This window comes from Mustela putorius, unplaced genomic scaffold (genome assembly GCF_011764305.1).
Source record: "Mustela putorius furo isolate JIRA1106 unplaced genomic scaffold, ASM1176430v1.1 tig00003937_pilon_pilon_pilon, whole genome shotgun sequence".
Taxonomy (NCBI): domain Eukaryota; kingdom Metazoa; phylum Chordata; class Mammalia; order Carnivora; family Mustelidae; genus Mustela; species Mustela putorius.
Window position 1 is genome coordinate 3,702,444 of NW_025422082.1, and position 22,256 is coordinate 3,724,699.

The 22,256-nt window shown below is 46.0% G+C and overlaps 1 long non-coding RNA gene across 1 annotated transcript in view; it reads left to right on the forward strand.

Moving 5' to 3' along the window:
• The window catches only part of LOC123388998, a 30,438-nt gene extending 8,744 nt beyond the window's left edge, over window positions 1-21,694 (forward strand). Inside the window, exons 2-3 of the long non-coding RNA XR_006603520.1 lie at window positions 14,962-15,053; window positions 19,200-21,694. This is a non-coding gene — a long non-coding RNA (uncharacterized LOC123388998). The remainder of the gene's footprint in view (window positions 1-14,961; window positions 15,054-19,199) is intronic.
• The last annotated feature ends 562 nt before the right edge of the window (window positions 21,695-22,256 follow it).

The window sequence follows — 22,256 nt, forward strand, 5'->3', positions numbered from 1 at the left end:
TTCAAAGAACCAGCTCCTAGTTTCGTTGATTTGTTCTATTGTTTTTTTGGTTTCTATTTCATTGATTTCTGCTCTGATCTTTATGATTTCTCTTCTCCTTCTGGGCTTAGGGTTTCTTTCTTGTTCTTTCTCCAGCTCCTTTAGGTGTAGGGTTAGGTTGTGTACCTGAGACCTTTCTTGTTTCTTGAGAAAGGCTTGTACCGCTATATATTTTCCTCTCAGGACTGCCTTTGTTGTGTCCCAGAGATTTTGAACCGTAGTATTTTCATTATCATTTGTTTCCATGATTTTTTTCAATTCTTCTTTAATTTCCCAGTTGACCCATTCATTCTTTAGAAGGATACTGTTTAGTCTCCATGTATTTGGGTTCTTTCCAAACTTCCTTTTGTGGTTGAGTTCTAGCTTTAGAGCATTGTGGTCTGAAAATATGCAGGGAATGATCCCAATCTTTTGATACCGGTTGAGTCCTGATTTAGGACCGAGGATGTGATCTATTCTGGAGAATGTTCCATGTGCACTAGAGAAGAATGTGTATTCTGTTGCTTTGGGATGAAATATTCTGAATATATCTGTGATGTCCATCTGGTCCAGTGTGTCGTTTAAGGCCTTTATTTCCTCACATGCTTTTCTTGATCTCTCTGTCTCTGTGTCCGTCTTTGGTGTTTTGCTGATAGATTTCTGATTAAAAATATATTAAGATCTGCACAGTCAGGTGGTGTTGACTAATGAATACAAAGACATTTTAAAGAATTAAGCAAATGAGAGTCTGGATTTTCATTAAAAATTCATAATTACGAGCAGTTCTTTTTTTTTTTTAAGATTTTATTTATTTATTTGACAGAGAGAGATCACAAGTAGGCAGAGAGGCAGGCAGAGAGAGAGAGGAGGAAGCAGGCTTCCCGCTGAGCAGAGAGCCCCATGTGGGACTCGATCCCAGGACCCTGAGATCATGACCTGAGCCGAAGGCAGCGGCTTAACCCACTGAGCCACCCAGGCGCCCAATTACAAGCAGTTCTTGACAAACATCTGTAGTATGTTGCAAATTCACTCCCAAGTTTGGGGTGGGCTGGATCACATGATCATTTCTCTTTTTTAATTGTACATTTTCCCCCTTTTTTTTCTTTTGTTTTGCTCTGTAGCTTCAATAAAGCAAAAGAAGAGATACAAATTTGCCTTTGCCATCCTTTAGCGATTTTTTTTTCATTTGTGCTCTATGTTGGATAAAGTTTTTATATCATTATTTTTCTGTGATGATTTGGATTATATTTCTGCCCTTTCAGTGGGTACCCTCGAATTTTTAACTTATTAATGATACACTTTCTACCAGATTCTAAAGTTTTTCCATCGTTCTGTCTTTCCCATTCAAGAACTTAAAGATGTTCTAGCTACGAAGTGAGTGCCATCCTTGCCCAGCTTTTTATTGTTTTCAAGAACTTCCATTTGGCTTGAAGAAATGAACTTCTTGGGGCGACTGGTTGGCTCAGGTCATGATCTCAGGGTCCTGGGATCCAGCCCTGCATCAGGCTTCCTGCTCAGCGGGGAGCCTGCTTCCCACCACCACCCCACCAGGCGCGCGCACACACATACCCCCATACCCCCAGCCCCACCGGCCTCTCTGCCTCCTTGTGATCTCTGTCAAATAAATAAAGCCTTAAATTTAAAAAAAAAAAAAAAAGAAGAAGAAATCAACTTCTTATTCTGGAAAGGTTTAACTATACATAATATTAGGGAAAATAACATACCCATCACCCAGTTTCAGTAAAGATCAATACATTGTTGGTCTTGTTTTACCTATAATTTCTCCCTTTTCTTCTTCCCAACATACTTAAATATTCTAAGGCAGGGACACCTGGGTGGCTCAGTCCCTGAAGCATCTGCTTTTGGCTCAGGTCATGACCCCAGGGTCCTGGGACTGAGTCCCGAATTTGGGCTCCCTGCTCAGTGGGAGCCTGCTTCTCCCTGTCCTTGCTGCTCCCCCTGCTTGTGCTGTCTCTCTCTCTCTCTCTGACCAAAAAAAAAAAAAAAAAAAAAAAAAAAAAACCTTTAAAATTAAAATTTAATATTTAATAAAATATTTAAAGTCTTTAAATAGAATCTTAAAAAAGTAAAAAAACAAAGATTCTAAGACATCTTACCGTTTTCTCTACGTACACTTTAGTATGAGTCTTTACCAGATGAAAAAGCAAAACTATTAGGTTAAAAAAGAAAATTCAGTCAAGTAAATGTGAAAATTTAATTGGCTTTATTAACTGATTCATGAATCAGACAGCATTCTGTCTAGCAAGTAGAGGGGAATTCTGCTGAGCTAAAGAAAGGAAAGATTTTTTTTTTTTTTTTTTTTTTTTTTAATTTACTTGACAGAGACAGAGAGATCACAAGTAGGCAGAGAGGCAGGCAGAGAGAGAGGAGGAAGCAGGCTCCCTGCTGAGCAGAGAGCCCGATGCGGGGCTCGATCCCAGGACCCTGAGATCATGACCTGAGCTGAAGGCAGAGGCTTTAACCCACTGAGCCACCCAGGTGCCCCCAAAGGAAAGATTTTTAAGGGCTGAAAGAGGGGTGCCTGGCCGACTCAGTTTGTAGATGATGTAACTCTTGATCTCGGGGTCCTAAATTTGAGCCCCTGTTTACTTACAAAAGTAAATAGAGTTTAGAGTGCATAGAGTTTACTTAGAAAAAGAGTAAAGACAGAGGGGATAAAAAGAAGAAAGGAATTTATTAGCAGGGAATGGACTGTATAGGTAGGGTTGCCCTTCTAAGGGGAGTGGAGGGAGTCTAGCAGTCAATTTCCTAGTATTGACTAGAAAATTCCATGTTCCCTGGTTAAAGGTTACATTCCTGGGGGGCTGAAACTGCAGTTTGGTTAGGTATTGGTTTACTAGCCTGCGCCCTTAACTTAAGCGATGTCATTTTGGGTGTTAGGTTTTCTTCTTAACAATTCCTCCCTTTTGATCAGACTCTCAGCTTAACCAAAAGATGCAATCAAAATTTGAGTCTTCAGCACCACTCTCATCTACTGCCTTATGAAGTTCTCATAGCTTTTGTTCCTTTTTGTGTTATCCACAGGTCATGCATGATGTTTTTGTTTCATCTCTGTGATACCTACAGTAGTAGCACTTCAGGGTACGTTCTTCGTGCCAGCCATCCCTTTGTTCCTTTTCTGACACTTCCAAGCAAGGAGATCATTTGCTGGGTGGTTAGTGACTGTGAACATGCATTTAAAGCTTTGGAGAGAACACAGCACACCAGGGAGGGGATTGTGATTACGATGAGCAGGCTAATTCCCAATATTTGGAGGGCACTTTGAAGCCGTAGTCCCCGAGACCCAAAGCAATCAAAATGAAATAAGTGAAAGAAGGACCCCAAGGAACAAGTCGTCTTTTTAAGCTAAGTGGCTTGTTTTGTGATCTTAAGTAACTGACTTTCCGTTTCCCCCAGAAGTGCTAATTCAGGTCCACGAAATGGTGTTGGACACAGCACAGACGTCTCCCTGCTCCGCCAAAAGGTAGCCAAGGGTTTAGCCTATCATCCAGAACAACTTAGGCCAGAGAATCTAAGGCTCTTCACTGGGTAGCTGTTGCTTTAGCGGCAGATTCTGCAATAATTTTAAGAATTAAGAAGTTAGCCCTGTTCACGTTTATCCCTAGCCAGGGAAGTAGGGACCCATCAAAAGGGGTGAATCCTAAATCATGAAAGTCTCCCACTAGGTCTTTGTGACCAATGAGATATCTTATTTTGCTTGGGAAAAGTTAGAGGTACAGTTGGATTTTTCTTTTAGGCTGAAAGAAAAGATGACTTTTAAAAGATTTTACTTTTTTGAGAAAGAGAGCAAGAGTGGGGTGAAGAGCAGAGGGAGCAGACTCTCCTCTGAGCAGGGAGCCTTGTGCAGGGCTCGATCACAGGACTCCAGGATCATGACCTGAGAGCCAAAGGCAGATGCTTAAACACCCGAGCCACCCAGGTGCCCCTAAAAGATTATTTATAGATCCCAGCGGTTATACCCCTCTTGGTAGTGGCCTGGGAGCCAGAGATGAGGCCTTTTCAGATCAATGGCAGAAAAAAGGAAAGAGAAGACCCAGGTTCCATGTTTAAAGTATGAAATGTGATCTGTCATCTTGGGCAGAAGCCATATTCTTTGACATCTGCTACATGAATTTGATTTAGAAGTCTCCCACCATCTGTACACGACTGGGTATCCAGTGGAAACTTACTTAGCTGTGTGATGTGTACCCAAGGCTTAGTAACTTTTTTTTTTTAAGATTTTATTTATTTTTTATTTATTTGGCAGAGATCACAAGTAGGCAGAGGTGCAGGCAGAGGGGGAGAGAGGAGGAAGCAGGCTCCCTGCCAAGCAGAGAGCCCGATGCGGGGCTCCATCCCAAGACCCTGGGATCATGACCTGAGCTGAAGACAGGCTTTAACCCACTGAGCCACCCAGGCGCCACCCCCCACAAGGCTTAGTAACTTTTAACTTTATAGCAGTGATGAGAACAAAGGCAAGAGAAATGTAGCCTTATTAACTTGCTGATAAATCCCTGAGACACACAGATTTTAACATTCCTATAGCTCCCTCAAGGACTTCCTTTAATGTTTTACTACTACAGCTTTGCTCTCGTTAGTGTTACCTTCCTCTGATAATCATAAACAATTCCCCCAACCAAGATACATGTTATCAATCATCTTTCAAACATAAGGCCCACTGACATACATCTGAAGGATCTGATGACTGTTTTACTAGACAGTAGCCAGTAACCTTATCTGAATAGCCCTGAGCCTCTCAAGGTCCTAGGAATCTTGCTTCCAAATTCCTTAGAGACTTACGCCATCCCTAACCCCCACTAACTATAAATACGTAACCAGTTATATCTCACAGTCCCACGACAGTTCTTCCCGCCCATGGGTCCTGTCCCTGTGCTTTAATAACAGCACCTTTTTGCACCAAAAATAATTTTTTTTTTAAAGATTTATTTATATGAGAGAGAGAAAACATGAGCATGGGGCGGGGGCGAAGGAGAAGCAGACTCCTGGCTGAGCAGGGAGCCCCACGTGGGGCTTGATCCCAAGACCCTGAGATCATAACGTGAGCTGAAGGCAGACGCTTAACCCAGCTGAGCCACCCAGGCACCCAGGAATTCTGTCTGGGCCGTTTGCTTACAGCCGCATATCAGCAGTATTAAGTGGTGAGGAGTGCTTGGTAAAAGTCCTTTCCAGTGAGGCTCACGGGCAGTCTTTTTCTGATGACCTTTTCAGAATACTCAGTCACCAGGCTCTAAAATGTGACCAGAAAGATCCTTGGAACTTGTTGATGAGGGACTTGAGCAGAAGACATTAGAGACTTTAAGTAGCCAGTCATACTAGCTTGAGACAACAGGGGATCGTCAGAGAGTTGTACACTGATAGAATCCCAAGAAGTTCACAGAGTTTTTCCTCGAAGTTCATACCATCTGTCCAGTGAAGTGGGTGGCTCAGTCACTGGAGGTCATGGGGCTCTACCCCAAGTGAGAAATTAATGCCCTTTTAATAGTTTTTTGCTACTATGGGGATCATCAGCCTTATAGCAGGGGAAAGCTTTAACCCATCTAGAAAACACACAGTAACAAGTACATACTGATAACGTAGCTGGGGTATAGGGGTACAAGAGCATCTGGCTCCAGGGGAAGGGTCCCAAACACCAGTTCAACCACTCACCACGGACAGAATGCAAAGGCCAAGGAAACGAGTGGTGGCGAAACAAGAAAGGGATTTCTTTCGGTGTGGCCAACACTTGGAAGACAGCAGATAGAAAATACTACCAGGTTTATGTAAGAAAAATACAGGAGAGGGGCACCTGGGTGGTCCAGTGGGTTAAAGCCTCTGCCTTTGGCTCGGGTCATGATCCCAAGGTCTTGGGATCGAGCCCCGAGTTGGGCTCTCTGCTCAGCAGGGAGCCTGCTTCCTCCTCTCTGCCTGCCTTCCTGCCTCTCAAATTCTCTGCCTGCCTCTCTGCCTATTTGTGATCTCTGTCAGTCTAATAAATAAATGAAATCTTTAAAAAAAGAAAAATACAGGAGAAAGGTTGGTGGGTTGGGTAGTGAAGATAAAGTCATTGCTTGAGGGGGTAGTCTTAGTTCCCATCTGGGGATCCTTTGCCCTCAGGGTCATTTCCCTGAGTTACGACATAAGCTAGACAGAAGAACTTAATCAATTAGAAAATTTGAGGTCAATATGAAAATTGTCGGAGTCCTTGTTCAGTAATCTATACCAAGGGCACCTGGGTGATTGAAACAGTTGAGCATCTGACTCTTGATTTCAACTCAGGTCATGATCTCAGGATCGTGGGATCACGCTCCATGTCGGGCTCTACGCTGGGTGTGGAGCCTGCCTAAGATTCTCTCCCCCTCTACCCTAACCCCTCCCGTCTAACCCCCCAGTCTTCCTCCCACACACTCACTCCCCCCCTGTTAAAAAAAATAATAATCTATACCAAGAGGCCATTGAGTGAAGTCCTACTGTAGTTGTTTAAAGGATTCAGAGGGAGGAGGTCTGAGCCCTGTGGGAATAAAAACAATTTTTTTCAGGATTAAGGACCTGACAAGTCAGACATTGGCGGTAGATGGTTTTTGTTGTTTTATAGAAGTCTTCGCAAGGATGTCTACTCATAGTTTGAATCATCTTAAGTGCGCTATGGAGAGTGAAGGAATGCAAAAACCAAAAAATGGAAATTATCAGGGAGCCAGGAAGAAGAACCTTAGGTACTCCTACCCCAACTGTCTGTTTATGACCATTGTTTACTCACCTTAATTTCTCTGACTCAAGAGCAGACACACTTGCCATGTCAAAAGCCTGGCCATGGCATGGCCATTGGGGGGGGGGGGCATTTTTGCAGAAGCAGAATATGCCACAGTGTTCGTAGATTTGTCGCAGCCTTTTGCATTAACACCAGTGATACATTGAAATTTCTTTCCCAAGACTCTTTTTCCACAAACCTTCTACAGCTTTACAGCTTTTCTTTTTTTTTTTTAAGCATTTAGATTTTGTTCTAAGTTTTTTCTCTTTAAAGAACCAACCTCACTTTAGGACCAAATTACTTTCTTTTCCTCCACAAGAATTCGTTTTTATTTCTCATAGTTTTTCTTACCAAAAACATACATCTTACTTTCCTTGCATAGATTTGTTTCTTCTTGTTATTTCCAGTAGTCTTGAATACACTTACTAGAATTTTTAACTCTTAAAAATCTTAAGTTTTCATGAAAAATAAGTAATAACTAATTATGAACTGTAATACCAGGATTTTTTATGATGTATTTTTTTATTCATTTGACAGAGATACAGAGACAGAAAACACAAGCAGGGGGAGAGGCAGAGGGAGAGGGAGAAGCAGACTCCCCACTGAACAGGGGCCCGATGTGGGGCTCAATCCCAGGACGCCAGGATCATGACCCAAGCCAAAGGAAGATGCCCAACCATGTGAGCCACCTAGGCACCCCAATACCAGCATTTTTGATTTGTAAATTTATAAATTTATTCTGTAGTTTCTAGAAGCATATACCTTTTTAAGTTTTCTAATACAGCATTAACACATTCAATTATCTTTTAGTTTTTTATAATGAGAAGCCAACAGTAGATAAACCTTGACGTGGGAAACAAAGGCAAAAGAAAATTTGAATTTCCTCAATATTTACAGCCTGTTCACAAATTCTTGAAACAGGCAGAGAACATTCCTCAAGGAACTTAGCTGCCTCAGTGCTAATCCCTTGCTAAGGGCAAAAGGCAATCTTAGCTTAACACTATCCTGACCCCCAACAATCCTATGAATCTCCTTTAACATATAAAAATTCCTTTTGAAACAACTTTTATTTATACCCCAAGACACATGTTGGCAATCCGTCCCCAAGCATATGAGCCACCGATATATATCTGAAGGGTCTCGTTGTTACACCCGAGTTTATGTGTCCGAGAGACCACCAAGGAGCCAAGCACCGATGCAGTCACACGAGGGTTTATTTGACAAGCTTAAGCCTGGGCCCAAGTATACCCAACACAATGGAGTAGGGCCTTGGACCCCAAACCAGATTACAGTCAAGAGTTTTTAAAGGCAGAGTAGGGGTGGACTGGGCAGTGGGTGAGGACAAAGGGGATTATGGATGATGTAAGTCTCTAAGGAATTTTGGAAGTGAGGTCTCCAGGACCTTGAGGGACTAGCTGTTGTCTGGGAAAAAAGGTTATTCATTACCAATAATAAAAATCTTGTGAGACCCTTTAGATGTATATCAGTGGGTCATGTGCTTGGGAATGATCGCTGACACTATCTTGGAGGTTTAGAGATAAAGTTTCGTATTTCTCCTATCAAGTATCCTTGTTAGTGAGATTTAGGTTTAGAAGAAATTTTACATTTCCTTCTGTCTCAGCCTCTTTCAGTTTTATGGTGGGGAGGGCGACCTTAGGGCTTAAAGAACTGAGTTATTTGCCTCTGGAAATGTGCTATTGTTAAGAAAGCTTCTTGGTTGTAAATCTCTAGGACATTGGTAAACCAAGGGAGACTCCTGTCTTGCAGGATTGTGATCTCTGCAAGGTAACTATTTGCTTTTCCCCCAGGACAGCCAGGGGTGGCTGAGGAAAGTCTCACATACTACCAAGCGGAGGGGAGCCAGTGGAGAAGGGGGTGCAAGGTGCCAGCCTCCGCTTTGCCAAGATGTCTGTACTTATGTCAGGGCTAGACTCGAGGTAGGTACAGCCTTGTTTTTCTTGGCCTCCACACTCATGCCAAAGGTTTTATATAAGACAGAAAAAATGACCTTTTCCTAACAATAGCTAGCCCCCTAAAGGTCCTAGAAACCTTGCTTCCAAAATTCCAGAGATCTGCGCTATCCCTAATCCCTCCCAACTTGAAAGTATATAATGAGTAGCTCCTCAGGACCCCGGTGTAGCCCTTTCTGCCCTCAGGTCCTGGCCCCCACGCTTTAATAAAACCACCTTTTTGCACCAAAGACATCTACAGAATTCTTCCTTGGCAATTGGCTTTGAACCTCAACACCCTTCTTCCATCAAACCCGTATTTGGTATTTAATGTTGTGGTATTTTGTCTTAACTTGGAAATGATCTAGACATTTAATGAATTTGACTTAACTCATCATTTAAACTCAACTTGGCAAAAACTTGAAGGTTTTAAGTCACGAGAAAGATTTGGGGAAACAGTTGAAGTGGATCTAAATACGACTGAAAAGTTTAAATAAACTTTCATCTTGTTTACATTTATTTAATTTATTTGTTCTTAATAACTATGTTTAGATTACCCATGTGGACTTCATTAAACATTAGCCAAAGTTAGCCATTATCCAAAGCTCTTATTTTTTGTTGTTGTTGGGAGATCTTATAAGACACAATATGAATTCATTCGGCTAGGTAAACTCATGTAGAATAAGTCTTCTATTTGATGTTAACTTTAAAGATATGTCTGTTTTAATCAAACCATCAACCTTCAACTAGATTTTATATCGAATATTTTCCCAGATCGTGTGAACTGGAAAACCATTTGGCTTAGTTTCTGTCTGAGAGTTTTAGAATGCCCAGTCCTTAACAGCGCTTGCCTTCAAACCAGCTACACAGAGCTCTTCCACAAATTAATTTTAGCAATACCATCTGGAGGTAGAAAAATATCTCTCATTTACACAATATATATATATATATATATATATATATATATGGACATACACACAAAAACAGATGCAAAGGACCTCATAATTTCTAATATTTGTGGAGAAGATTTTTAAGATTTGTATTTTACCTGGTGTTCAACCTGAGGTTGTGCTAGACTTTGGACACAGGTGCCCTTTTAGCAGATTGTATTTTAAAAAGGCCTCCTCCTCCTCGTCTCTCCCCTTAAGTCTCAGATGATTGTGGGCTTGTGTTTACATTTCAAAAGAATGAGAAGGTGTACAAGTTTAAGGGACAAAAAAAAAAATGTAACTTAGGTCAATAGTTTACAAGTCTTTTTTAGATAAAGGGAACTTTCGGGATTGGTAAGGGATAGGTGAATTTCACACTGCCTTTAAAGCTGATCCCTGGCCCCCTCCCCCGCCAAAGATTTGTAAAATCAGGATAATTGTTATCGGTTCCTCAGGGAGTTGGGTTGTAATTTGAATGACATCCTGGGTCGATCCAGTATATCCACCAGCATTATCTTCAATTTGTTTCTTTTCTCTGGCTACATAGTTTTACTTTTAAATATTTCTGGCAGTAGTGAATACCGTCCCCCCTTGGGTGTAAGATGGTGCCCCAAAGAGGGTACAAAGGATATTATCTTCCCTAAACCCAAAGTCAGTCCTGAAGATCGCCAAAGAAAGAACCAACAACTTGCTTGTCTCAGGGAAGCGGAAAGCCAAGCTTTCAGTTATGCAAAGTGAGATCCTGAGAAGACAAGGATCCCTAATCCCTAAACAATGGGTTGCTTTTGGAAAGGAAGGACAAAGTGCAACTATTTTTTCTGTCTTACCTGGGCACTAGAGACATTCAGAAGAACGGAACCTGGTGGCCTTTTTCACCCTTCACTGGCTTCTACCAATTTTTCCAGGACCATCTCTGCAGGCTCTGGTATCTATCAGATGTTCCCCTTGGCCATGAAAGGGAATAATGTAGCAGTTTATCAGAAAATGCCCTGGTTTTATCACCTCTGGCAGGGGCTCTGTGAGGGCCCTCCTTTCAAGGTAGATATGGTGGGGGTCTGTAAGACCATTAACTTGGCAGCCTTTTCCTATGGCTGTGTAGCCTTTCTAAGTGAAAAAGCAATTCAGGATGAGTAGAATGAGTTCCCAAAAGAGAAAAGTAAGCAGTAAGCATGACATCATTGTTTTGTCTTATTTCAAGCATCTCTTCCATTAATCTTCCTTTAGCCTTTGCAGTGAATCTTTCCATAAAACTATTTTGGAACTTTGAACATTTTTTGTAAGTTTCTCCTTTCCAGTTAAAACAGTTCAATTTGGGAACCCTGGCTTTCAGGTGCACTTCTTAAGTGATGTTATCTCGTTGGAATATTCCCCACTGTGGCTTTTGTAATTCTAGGTGGTTGGTTGTAAAATTCTGCCCCTTCTGTAGATATTCATAGCTCCTGCTTGATGAAGTTCTAGAACCTAGGTGAGGTTCGGTGGGCTGAGGTCCAGAGCCGATGACCAAGAAAGAATTCTTGAGACATCTTTGGTGCAAAATGGTGGTTTATTAAAGCATGGGGAACAGGACCCGTGGGCAGGAAGAGCTGCTGCCCCGGGTTGTGAGGGATGGCAGGTTATGTACCCTGCGTTTGGGGGAAGGTAAGGGGAAGGGAGGTTTCAACGGAGTTTTCATATGCTAAAGAGGGCTTACAAGATGCCAGGATGTCCGGGCCTACCCGAGGCCTTGCCCTTGAGGCTTGATCAATGTTGTCTTTAGACCAGCTATTAACATTAAGATAGTTGGGAGACTTTTTGGTGGGATGTCACAATCCTGCTATCTATCGTCTTTGTTAGTGAGATTTAGGACATTTGTAAACCAAGGGAGACTCCTGTCTGGCAGGATTGTGAGCTCTGCAAGTTAACAATTTGCTTATTGTTCATGGCAGTCAGGGCTGCCTGAGGGATGCTACACATATGACTGAGGGGGAGCGGATGGAGTGGGGGGTGCTAGGCGCCAGCTTTTGCTTTGTCTTCAGCCAGCCTCGTGCTCCCTCATCACTGGTGATGAAGTTCTTGAACCTAGGTGAGATTTGGTAGCGAGGGCTAAGAAAGAACTCTTAAGACGTCTTGGTGAGGGGCGCCTGGGTGGCTCAGTGGGTTAAGCCACTGCCTTCGGCTCAGGTCATGATCTCAGGGTCCTGGGATCAAGCTCCACATCAGGCTCTCTGCTCAGCAGGGAGCCTGCTTCCTCCTCTCTCTCTCTGCTCCCTCTCTGCCTACTTGTGATCTCTGTCTATCAAATAAATAAATAAAATCTTAAAAAATAAAAAAAATAAGACGTCTTGGTGAAAAAAGGTGGTTTATTAGAGCACGGGGACAGGACCTGTGGGCAGACAGAGATGCTGCACCCTTACCCTGAGGAGTGGCTGGTAATACACACAGGAGTTGGGTAGGTGAGGGAAAAGGGGGTGATGTTAGTCTCTAAGGAATTTGGGAAGCAAGGTCTCCAGGACCTTGAGGGGCTAGCTATTGTTGGGAGAAAGGTTATTCATTACTAGTAGTAAAAATCTTCTTGTGAGACCCTTTAGATGTTGTGAGACCCTTTAGATGTATATCAGTGGGCCGTATGCTTGGGAATGATTCTTGACCCTATCTTGGAGATCTAGAGATAAAGTTTCTCTTTTCTCCTATCAAGTGTCCTTGTTAGTGAGATTTGGGTTTAGAAGAAATTTAACTTTATTTAGGGCTTGAGGAACTGAGTTATTTGCCTCTGGAAACTGTGCTATTGTTAGCTGCTTTATTGTAAATCTCTAGGACACTGGTAAACCAAGGGAGACTCCTGTCTTGCAGGACTTGATCTCTGCAAGTTAACTAGTTGTTTTTCTTCTAGGCCAGAGGTGCCTAAGGAATGTCACACATATTACTGAGGGGAACGGGTGGAGAGGGGGTGCAAGGTGCCAGCTTTTGCTTTGTCCTCAGCCAGCCTCCTGCTCCCTCATCACTGGCATCTTAGTTTTTAGGCACGAAATAAGCAAGAGTACTAGAAGATGGTGTAAAAGGAGACAAATATATACCTTAATACACCAGCAATAACCAAAAGATGTCATTATGGCCTGGCCAAGAGAAGCCATGCGTACCACCAGGAATGCCTAACGTGGATTAAGTCAGCAGACTCTATCTGGGGACTGGGAACTAAACCCACAAACTGAGGGTGGGAACTGGGGATTCCAGCGTGGAGCTGCCGGCTGAACCAAGGGCTAAGTTACGAGATTTGGTGTGAGGTGGGGCCTGGGAACAAATGGTCAGGAAAGAATTCTTGAGACATTTTGGATACAAAAAAGTTGGACTTACTAAAGCGTGGGGGCAGAAAGAGCTGCCCTGGGATTGTGAGGAGCAATTGATGGTATACTTTTAAGTTGGGAGGGGCAGAGATGAAAGAAGCTTCCAGAAGGATTTTCTTTTTTATCTTCTCTTCTCTTTTTTTCTTTCTTTTTTTTAAGATTTTTATTTATTTATTTGACAGAGAGAGATCACAAGTAGGCAGAAGGGCAGGCAGAGAGAGGAGGGGAAGCAGGCTCCCCGCTGAGCAGAGAGCCCGACGTGGGGCTCGATCCCAGGACCCTGAGATCATGACCGGAGCCGAAGGCAGAGGCTTAAACCACTGAGCCACCCAGGCGCCCCTCTTCTCTTTTTTTCTTTCCTAAGATTTGAGAAAGAGAAAAATAGAGAGTGGGTGCACCTCTTGTGGAGGCCGAGAAAATTAAGGCCATCCCACCTCAAGTTTAGCGTTAGCACAAGTACAGCCATCTTAGCTTCGGCAGCCATATCAGGCCCCGGTGACCAGGGGCTGAACTTTACCCTGCTTTAGTTCCGGGAAAAAACGCTATACCCAACCCTGCAACACCCTGGCAACAGCTAATTAGCTTACTGCAGGGAAGTCTGAAATTTCCCCTCTACCCCCACCCCCACCCCAAGCCTCTTGTAATGACACATAGATACCCCTGCCTTAAACGTACTCGGGGTCCAAGTCTCTACTTCGCTGCGTTGGGTATACTTGGGCCCAAGCTTAAGCTTGTCAAATAAATCCTCGTGTCATTGCATCAGTGTTGGCTCCTTGGTGGTCTCTTGGACACAAAAACTTGGGCATTACATTTTGAGGTCCCACCGAGATCTGAGAGACCCCCAGGACCCCGACCCAGAGGGTCCTGCGCTGGCTGGTGAGTGCACTCATTTTTATCTATTTGCACATATACTTTGGGAACTCCAATCTGCATTTTTACCTGTAGGAATTCAACCTGTATCTGGGTCGACATTGGCTTAAGCAGATGCGCTGGTGGGCCATCGACTGGGGGTCTTGGGAGACGTCCCTTGCCCCCGCCTGGTGGACGAAGGCCTCATCTGTGAGGAGAGCTACCTGCCGTTGTGGTCGTTGGATTCTCCCTTAACTTACTTTCAGTTTTGTCTTCACGACCGCGCCAGATCATTTGTCTGTGTGAGTGTGTTCCTGTTAGTTGTCGTAAGTGTAATTGTCTTGCTGTGGACTGAGGATGTGATGGGACAGACGCAGACAATCTGTCTGTCTCTGATGGTTGACCACTTCTCGGACGTCAGGGAAAGAGCTCATAACCTGAGCATGGATGTACGAAGGGGAAAGCTTCAGACTTTCTGCATGTTTAAATGGCCATCCTTTAATGTTGGATGGCCCCGGGAGGGAACTTTTCAGCTACCTATTATCTTACGGTTAAGGCCATCCTCTTCAGAGAAAAAATCAAACGGCCACCCTGACCAAGTGCTTTATATCCTGGTCTGGCAAGACATGATTGGGAACCCTCCCTCCTGGCTTAAACCTTTTCTCCTTCCCAAAGCAGGACCTACATCCAAGATCCTAGCCCTACGGAACCCAACTCCTGAGTCTGACAAGAAAGTGGAGTCCAAACCAAAGACTCCGCTTTACCCAGTCCTTCAGGGTACTCCCACAGAGGACCTGATTCCCCACCACCCTACCAGCACCTCCCCTCATCATCTGTCCCTCCAGCAGAAGCATCAGGGGCTGCCGAGGGAGTGCCAATCCCCCTCCCAGATGGAGGGGCCCCCATGCATGGGCCGGTGGCAGGGACACGTAGACATCGGGCAGCCCCAACCCCAAACCTAGGACTGGCCGATTCCACTGTCCTTCCCCTCTGTGCCACAGGATCCCCCCGATGAAACGGGGGGACAGCCGATGTTATTTTCGCCATTTTCTACTAGTGATTTATACAACTGGAGAACCCAGTATGCAAAGTTCTCCAATAACCCAAAAGATCTTATCAATCTTTTGGATACTGTTCTTTTTACTCATCAGCCCACCTGGGATGACTGTCAGCAGCTCCTGCAGGTTCTCTGTACCACTGAGGAAAGAGCGAATCCAGGTGGAAGCCCGGAAGTCCGTCCTGGGTAAGGACAGACAGCCAACCCAGAACCGCGACCTCATAAATGCAGCTTTCTCCTTGTCTCGCCCCACCTGGGACTACAACTCGGCAGAAGGTAAGGAGAGGCTCCGAGTCTACCGCCAGACTCTAATGGCAGGTCTCAAGGCTGCAGCATGCAAGGCTACCAATCTGGCCAAGGTATATGATGTAAGACAGGGTAAAGATGAGAGTCCGGCAGCATTTCTAGAAAGGATCATAGAGGCGTTCAGACAGTACACCCCTATGAATCCAGAGGCCCCAGAGACCAAAGCTGCCATTCTTTTTTTTTTTTTTTCCTTTTTTTTTTTAAAGATTTTATTTATTTATTTGACAGAGAGAAATCACAAGTAGGCAGAGAGGCAGGCAGAGAGAGAGAGGAGGAAGCAGACTCCCTGCTGAGCAGAGAGCCCCATGCGGGACTCGATCCCAGGACCCTGAGATCATGACCTGAGCCGAAGGCAGCGGCTTAACCCACTGAGCCACCCAGGCGCCCCCAAAGCTGCCATTCTTAATGGCCTTTGTTAATCAAGCTGCTCCCGGACATTAAAACAAAACTGCAGAGGATAGAAAGACTAGGAGAAAAGAGCTTACAGGATCTGATAGTGGTGGCAGACAGAGTCTACAATAACAGAGAGCTCCTGGAGGAACAACAGGCTAAGATAAGTGACCATCAGACCCGGAACCCGGGTAAGATCCTGCTGGCCACAACCACGGATGACCCACATGAAAAACGGATGTCTCAAGAAGTTGGCTTCAGGAGCAGGTAAGGAGGACGGCCCCCATCGAGAACGCCCCAAATTGAATAAAAACCAGTGTACTTTTTGCAAGGAAGAAGGCCACTGGGTAAACGATTGCCCCAACAAAAAGACCAAAGGCCTTTGCTACTATCTTGGAGGTCAAAGATTTAGATGACTAGGGGGGTCGGCGTTCAGCACCCCTCCCTGAGCCCAGGGTAACCCTTCAAGTCGAGGGGCAACTGATTAAATTCCTAATAGACACTGGGGCACAGTACTCTGTCTTGCTACAACCTCAAGGGAAGTTGACAAATAAGACCTCATGGGTACAGGGGGCCACAGGCACTAAACAATATTCATGGACGACCCAAAGAACAGCGGATCTTGGCGTGGGCCAGGTATCCCACTCCTTCATGGTCATCCCTGAGTGCCCCTACCCCTTGTTAGGGGACCTACTCACCAAGATGGGAACCCAAATTAGTTTCCACCCTGAAGGGGCAAAGGTGCTGGATAAAGAGGGGCACCCGATCCAGGTGCTTGTCTTGACTCTCGAGGATGAATATTGTCTTCACCAGACGCCCCCAGCACCAGTGACTGACATTGACCACTGGTTGCAGGAGTTTCCCCAAGCGTGGGCAGAAATTGGGGGAATGGGGCTGGCCCAACATCGGCCAGTCATGTACATTGAACTGAAGCCAGGAGCAGATCCAGTCAGTGTCCACCAGTACCCCATGCCCCTCACAGCTCAGATGGGGATCACCCCACACATCTGGTGACGACTGCTAGACTCAGGCATACTGCGGCCTTGTCAGTGGCATGGAACACTCCCCTGCTGCCGGTACGAAAGCCACATTCTAATGATTATAGACCGGTCTAGGACTTGAGGGAAGGTAACCGACGGGTGATGGACATGCACCCTACGGTCCCAAACCCCTACACTCTCCTCTCCACCTTGCCCCCAGGCAAGACTTGGTACACAGTGCTAGACCTAAAGGATGCCTTTTTCAGCTTGCCCTTGGCCCCAAAGAGCCAAGACCTCTTTGCTTTTGAATGGGCGGACCTAGAGAAGGGCATCAATGGCCAACTCACTTGGACTCGACTGCTGCAAGGATTTAAGAATTCGCCCACCATCTTCGACGAGGCACTGCAGGAAGACTTAGGTGAGTTCCGTGCCAAGCACCCTAATCGGACCCTATTACAATATGAGGATGTTATCCTGTTGGCAGCAGAGGACCAGGAAACGTGCCTACAAGGCACCAAGGATTTGCTCCAAGTGACAGCACCTCTGGGATACCGGGCTTCAGCTAAGAAGGCTCAGATCTGCAGAACGGAGGTGAGCTACCTGGGGTACAAATTTAAGAGATGGACAAAGATGATTAACAGATGCACGGAAGGAGACCATCATGAGAATCCCATAGCCTCGAAACGTCCACCAGGTACGTGAATTCCTGGAGACGGCTGGTTTCTGCCGATTGTGGATCCCTGGTTTCGCTGACATGGCTAAGCCCCTCTACGAGGCGACGAAACAAAAACAGGACTTTTTATGGACTGAGGCCATGAACAAAGCCTTCAGTGACCTTAAACAAGCCTTGCTTTTGGCCTCCGCACTCGGGCTGCCTGATCTAACTAAGCCCTTCCACTTTTACATGGATGAAAAGGAAGGGGTGGCGAAGGGAGTCCTAATTCAATGCAGGGGCCTCTGGAAGAGACAGGTGGCCTACCTCTCAAAGTAGATGCCGTGGCTGCTGGATTGCCTCTGTGCTTAAAAATCACTGCTGCAGTAGCCACCATGGTCAAGGATGCAGATAAACTGGCTATGGGGCAGGAACTATACGTCACTACCCCGCATGCCATCGAAGGGGTGCTCAACCCACCCCCGGACCGGTGGATCAGCAGTGCCCACTTGACCCATTACTGGGGCTTGCTTTTGAACCCTACCAGAATTTTGTTCCAGGTACCAACAGCCCTAAACCCAGCGACACAGCTCCCTAACCCTGACTGGGAAACCCACCTACATGACTGCCAAGAAATCCTAGCTCACGTGCACGGAGTCAGAGCCGATCTCCAGGACCGACCACTGCTGAATGCGGATGACACCTGGTAAACAGATGGCAGCAGCTTTGTCCGAGAAGGAGTCAGGTTAGCGGCTGGGACATCTGCCCAATGTGCAGAACTGATGGAGTTAATTAACCAAGGCACTAACAATGGGAGCAGGCAAGTGGATAAACATCTATACTGATAACAGGTACGCCTTTGCCACAGCCCACATCCACGGAGCCATTTATAGAGAAAAAGGGCTCTTAACTGCAGAAGGAAAGACTGTTAAAAACAAGGCAGAAATCCTTGAGCTCCTAAGGGCCCTCTGACTGCTTAAGGCTCTGGCCATTATCCATTGTCCGGGACACCAAAAAGCAGACACGCCAGTGGCCAGGGGAAACAGGCTGGCCAACTTAAAGGCAAAAGAGGCAGCTCTTTCGGTGAACCCTGTCTTAGTGACCACACTGCCTGACCCAGGAGCACCGAGCTTGCCAGACAGCCCCAACTACACTGACACAGACTTAGAGTGGATCAGGCGTCTGCCTGAGACACAATGCTTACATGGCTGGCAGAGAGCTGCCGATTCCAGCATAATCCTACCAGAGGAACGGGGACAGTGAGTCCTATCCAAAATGTGTAAGAGTACCCACATGGGAACAAGAAAAATGGAAGAATTGGTGCGACATGCAAGGATCACCATCAAAGACTCCTGATCAAAGATCGGACACATGGTGGCAAGCTGCCACGCATGTCAGTTAACTAACGTGGATCTAACCCGGGCACCTGGCTTCGGGGGGACCACCCAGGAGCTTACTGGGAAGTGGACTTCACTGAGGTAGAACGTGGAAAATACGGATACAGGTATTTGCTAGTGTTTATAGATTCATGTTCAGGATGGACAGAGCCATTTCCCACCAAACATGAAACAGCACAGACCGTGACCAAGAAGCTGCTGGAAGACATCTTACCGAGGTATGGTTTTCCTGTTAAGATTGGATCAGACAACGGACCAGGATTTGTCTCTCAGGTAACATAGGGAGTAGCACTAGCACGTGGGGCAGATTGGAAATTAAATTGTACATATAGGCCCCAGAGCTCAGGACAGGTAGAGAGATGACAGGACGTTAAAAGAGACCTTAACTAAATTAGCCCTGGAGACTGGCGGGGACTAGGTGACTCTCCTCCCCTTTGCCCTATATAGGGTATGAAACTCCCCATATAAGATGGGACTTACCCCTATGAGATCATGTTCCGTATCCCTCCACCTATCATTCCCAATTTAAAACCTGAGGTTTAAAATTACTGAGTTTGATGACCAACTCCTTTTCTCCCCCCAAATGTTAAAATGAACCCATGAACAGGTGTGGCCTAAGCTGAGGGCTCTCTACGAGACTGGGCCACCCCCGGGTCCCCATCGATATCGGCCGGGTGATTGGGTGCACGTCCGGAGATACCAACGCCAGACACTTCAACCTCGCTGGAAGGGACTCTACATCGTGATCCTGACCACTCCCGCTGCTCTCAAAGTCGACGGGATTACTCCCTGGGTCCACTACACCCACGTCTGGCCAGCTGACCCACACGCTGTTCTCAAGGACTTCGTTCCAGAATGGAAAAGCCAGCTCGAAAAGGACAATCCCCTAAAGCTAAGACTGTGCCGTTCTCACTTACCCCACTAATGTTGCTTATGTTATGTCCCCCTCATGCCAGGGCCAATCCCCAGCAACCACTTAACCTAACATGGCAGGTAATAAGTGTTTCTACAGCAGAGGTTGTATATTCCCTCTCAAAAATTGCCCCACTACAGACTTGGTTCCCTGACCTTACTCTTGACCTAACAAAAATACTTGGGAACACCCATCTCCACGGGTTGAGAAGCCAACTATACAAACGGCATTTTTATGTTTGCCCGGGACACCTTACAGGATACTGGGCAAAACAGTGTGGGGGCCCTACCCACTTTTACTGTGCCAGCTGGAGTTGTGTCTCCACTGGCGAAATTTGGTGGACGGCCCCCTACAAAGATGATTTAATTACTCTTAAAAGAAACCACACATTACAGAGCTCTGAAACCAGTAATCTGATCACCCTAAAATTCACAGAGGCCGGCAAACTAGACACAAGATGGCAGATGGGACTTACTTGGGGCTTAAGAATCTATGACAAAGTAAGACTCGGTTACCAGGACCCGGGTGCAATATTCACCTTGAGACTCTCAGCCCAGAATAACCAGGTTAGCCTAGACCCAAACCCTGTATTAGCACCGCCCAAAACTCAGATAAATCCTGTCCCCCCTCCACTGCCCTCCCCTGTACCCACCATACCATCTGCGTCCGAGAGATGATCACTCCCATCCCGACTCCTTCCCACAAGATCCTCCCTTCCTCAGCTCCTCTGAGCATCCACTTTGGGACCTGATGTTTCAAGCTTACAGGTTCCTCAACGCAACCAAGCCCAATCTTGACCAATCTTACCCGATCTTGCTGGCTCTGCTATGACATCCAGCCTCCCTTCTAGGAGGGAATTGTGATGTTGGGTCAGTACAACACAACCTCCAACCCTAATGCCTGTAGATGGCATCAGAAGACGCAAGGACTCCCTTTACAATCAGTGTCAGGTCAGGGACTCTGTACAGGCACCCTCTTACCCCAGTACCAGACCCTATGTAATGATAACAAGATCTATATCTAGCCTAGACGACCACCTACCTTCTCAAGATGGTTGGTGGACATGTTCTACAGGCCTATCCCCGTTTTCCTGGTCGGGTTCTGAATCAGACAAAGGGTTTCTGTGTGCTAGTTCAGCTACTTCCTAAAATTATCTACCACTCAGATGAGCAGGTACTTCAGTGGTTGGAGGCAGGTACCCACAGACGAGATAAAAGAGGGCCCATCTCGGTGATCACCATCGCCACGCTGTTGGGAATTGGGTTAGCAGGTGCAGGGACAGGTATTGCTTCACTAGCCGTACAGAATTCCCATGATAACAGTCTCAGAGCAGCAGTCGATCTACACATAGAACGGATAGAAACCTCTATTTCCGCCCTCCAGGACTCCCTAACATCTTTGTCTGAGGTTGTCCTTCAAAACAGAAGAGGACTAGATTTAATTTTCTTAAAACAAGGGGGTTTATGTGCTGCCTTAAACGAGGAATGTTTCTTCTTCACTGACCACTCCGGAATCGTCTGAGAATCTATGGAAGAAGTCAGAGAAGGTCTGGCAAACGGGAACGGACACAGCAGCAGGGGTGGTTTGAATCATGGTTCAGCCATTCCCCATGGTTAACCACCTTGCTGTCCACCCTAGCCGGGCCTCTCCTCCTCCTCCTGCTTACCTTCGGGCCCTGCATTATCAATAGATTAGTTACTCTTGTCAAAGACCGAGTCAGTACAGTTCAGCTAATGGTGCTCAGACAGCAATACCAACCACCGGACCTTGTTGCTGAGACCAGCCTGGACCCACGATTGGCTCCTTCCTTAGGTTCCTCTGGGGGGGGGGGGGGGCGGGGATGTGGAGGCCGAGAAAATTAAGGCCATCCCACCTCAAGTTCAGTGTTAGCACAAACAGCCATCTTAGCTTCGGCAGCCATCTCAGGCCCCTGTGACCAGGGGCTGAACTTCACCCTGCTTCAGTTACAGGAAAAACCGCTATACCCCACCCTGCAACAACCCAGCAACAGCTAATCAACTTACTGCAGGAAAGTCTGAAACTTCCCCTCTACCCCCGCCAAGCCTCTTGTAATGACATATAAATACCCCAGCCTTAAGTAGACTCGGGGTCCAAGTCCCGACTCCGCTGTGTTGGGTATACTTGGGCCCAAGCTTAAGCTTGTCGAATAAACCCTCGTGTGATTTGCATCGGTGTTGGCTCCTTGGTGGTCTTTCGGACACAAAAACTTGGGCCTTATAGCGCGCGGGGTCACACACACACGTTGAGGGAGGGCCAGAGGGTGAGGGAGAATCTCACGCAGACTTCCCACTGACCACAGAGCCCAAGGCAGGAAGGACTCCGGGCTCATCCCACAACCCTGAGCTAAAATCAAAAGTTGAACTGAAATCACACAACAAAAACTTAACGATGTACTGTATGTTCGCTAACTGAACATAATGGAAAAAAAGAAAAGGGAGTCAAAACAACTGAGCCAGCCGGTGCCCCTCCATAAGGATTTTCGTATGTTAAAGAACACTTAGAGAATGCTAGCTAATGTTGTGTTTTGCTTCTATCAAAGCATTAACATTAGGACAGTTCAGCAGCGGGTGGGGGTAGGGGGGTGGGGGGGTGTCACCTGGGTGGCTCAGCCCATTAATTGTCTGCCTTTGGCTGGGGTCATGATTCTGGGGTCTGGGGATCGAGTCCCACATCGGGCTCCCTGCTCTGCAGGGAATCTGCTGCTCTCTGTCGTCCTCTCTCATGTGCTCT